The sequence below is a fragment of the Pituophis catenifer genome, unplaced genomic scaffold (genome assembly GCF_029215685.1).
Source record: "Pituophis catenifer annectens isolate HBS135680 unplaced genomic scaffold, rPitCat1.0.hap2 SCAF_204, whole genome shotgun sequence".
NCBI classification, from domain to species: domain Eukaryota; kingdom Metazoa; phylum Chordata; class Lepidosauria; order Squamata; family Colubridae; genus Pituophis; species Pituophis catenifer.
The window spans coordinates 25,001-27,500 of NW_027257084.1; positions in this window are offsets into that span (position 1 = coordinate 25,001).

Below are 2,500 nucleotides of genomic sequence, written 5' to 3' on the forward strand. Positions count from 1 at the left end.
GCTCCGGGGCCGCGGGCCTCGGTCGGGGACCTCCGCCTTCGCCTCGGTGCCCACGCCGGACCCCGGGGGTGCCCGCGACGGGCAGAGGGCCGGGTCTACTGGGACGGCCTCGGGCGGGTCCGGCTTACCGGGGCCCCGGCCGGATCAGCCTTTCTGTTTCCCCCGCCACGATGGATGCACGGGATCCCGGCTCCGGCGCCGCGGGCCTCGGTCGGGGACCTCCGCCTTCGCCTCGGTGCCCCCGCCGGACCCCGGGGGTGTCCGCGCCGGGCAGTCTTCCCGGTCTACCGGGGCCCCGGCCGGATCAGCCTTTCTGTTTCCCCCGCCACGATGGATGCACGGGATCCCGGCTCCGGGTCCGCGGGCCTCGGTCGGGGACCTCCGCCGTCGCCTCGGCGCCCCCGCCGGACCCCGGGGGTGCCCGCGACGGGCAGTCGTCCCGGTCTACCGGGGCCCCGGCCGGATCAGCCTTTCTGTTTCCCCCGCCACGATGGATGCACGGGATCCCGGCTCCGGCGCCGCGGGCCTCGGTCGGGGACCTCCGCCTTCGCCTCGGTGCCCACGCCGGACCCCGGGGGTGTCCGCGCCGGGCAGTCTTCCCGGTCTACCGGGGCCCCGGCCGGATCAGCCTTTCTGTTTCCCCCGCCACGATGGATGCACGGGATCCCGGCTCCGGGTCCGCGGGCCTCGGTCGGGGACCTCCGCCGTCGCCTCGGCGCCCCCGCCGGACCCCGGGGGTGCCCGCGACGGGCAGTCGTCCCGGTCTACCGGGGCCCCGGCCGGATCAGCCTTTCTGTTTCCCCCGCCACGATGGATGCACGGGATCCCGGCTCCGGCGCCGCGGGCCTCGGTCGGGGACCTCCGCCTTCGCCTCGGTGCCCACGCCGGACCCCGGGGGTGTCCGCGCCGGGCAGTCTTCCCGGTCTACCGGGGCCCCGGCCGGATCAGCCTTTCTGTTTCCCCCGCCACGATGGATGCACGGGATCCCGGCTCCGGGTCCGCGGGCCTCGGTCGGGGACCTCCGCCGTCGCCTCGGTGCCCACGCCGGACCCCGGGGGTGCCCGAGACGGGGAGAGGGCCGGGTCTACCGGGACGGCCTCGGGCGGGTCCGGCTTACCGGGGCCCCGGCCGGATCAGCCTTTCTGTTTCCCCCGCCACGATGGATGCACGGGATCCCGGCTCCGGGTCCGCGGGCCTCGGTCGGGGACCTCCGCCGTCGCCTCGGCGCCCCCGCCGGACCCCGGGGGTGCCCGCGACGGGCAGTCGTCCCGGTCTACCGGGGCCCCGGCCGGATCAGCCTTTCTGTTTCCCCCGCCACGATGGATGCACGGGATCCCGGCTCCGGCGCCGCGGACCTCGGTCGGGGACCTCCGCCGTCGCCTCGGTGCCCCCGCCGGACCCCGGGGGTGTCCGCGCCGGGCAGTCTTCCCGGTCTACCGGGGCCCCGGCCGGATCAGCCTTTCTGTTTCCCCCGCCACGATGGATGCACGGGATCCCGGCTCCGGGTCCGCGGGCCTCGGTCGGGGACCTCCGCCGTCGCCTCGGCGCCCCCGCCGGACCCCGGGGGTGCCCGCGACGGGCAGTCGTCCCGGTCTACCGGGGCCCCGGCCGGATCAGCCTTTCTGTTTCCCCCGCCACGATGGATGCACGGGATCCCGGCTCCGGCGCCGCGGGCCTCGGTCGGGGACCTCCGCCTTCGCCTCGGTGCCCACGCCGGACCCCGGGGGTGTCCGCGCCGGGCAGTCTTCCCGGTCTACCGGGGCCCCGGCCGGATCAGCCTTTCTGTTTCCCCCGCCACGATGGATGCACGGGATCCCGGCTCCGGGTCTGCGGGCCTCGGTCGGGGACCTCCGCCGTCGCCTCGGTGCCCCCGCCGGACCCCGGGGGTGCCCGCGACGGGCAGTCGTCCCGGTCTACCGGGGCCCCGGCCGGATCAGCCTTTCTGTTTCCCCCGCCACGATGGATGCACGGGATCCCGGCTCCGGGTCCGCGGGCCTCGGTCGGGGACCTCCGCCGTCGCCTCGGTGCCCCCGCCGGACCCCGGGGGTGCCCGCGACGGGCAGTCGTCCCGGTCTACCGGGGCCCCGGCCGGATCAGCCTTTCTGTTTCCCCCGCCACGATGGATGCACGGGATCCCGGCTCCGGCGCCGCGGGCCTCGGTCGGGGACCTCCGCCTTCGCCTCGGTGCCCACGCCGGACCCCGGGGGTGTCCGCGCCGGGCAGTCTTCCCGGTCTACCGGGGCCCCGGCCGGATCAGCCTTTCTGTTTCCCCCGCCACGATGGATGCACGGGATCCCGGCTCCGGCGCCGCGGGCCTCGGTCGGGGACCTCCGCCGTCCCCTCGGTGCCCACGCCGGCCCCCGGGGGTGTCCGCGCCGGGCAGTCGTCCCGGTCTACCGGGACGGCCTTGGGCGGGTCCGGTTTACCCGGGCCTCGGCCGGCCTAGAGTGTTTCTGTTTCCCCGCCTTGATGGATGTACGGGATCCCGGCGCGGGGGCCC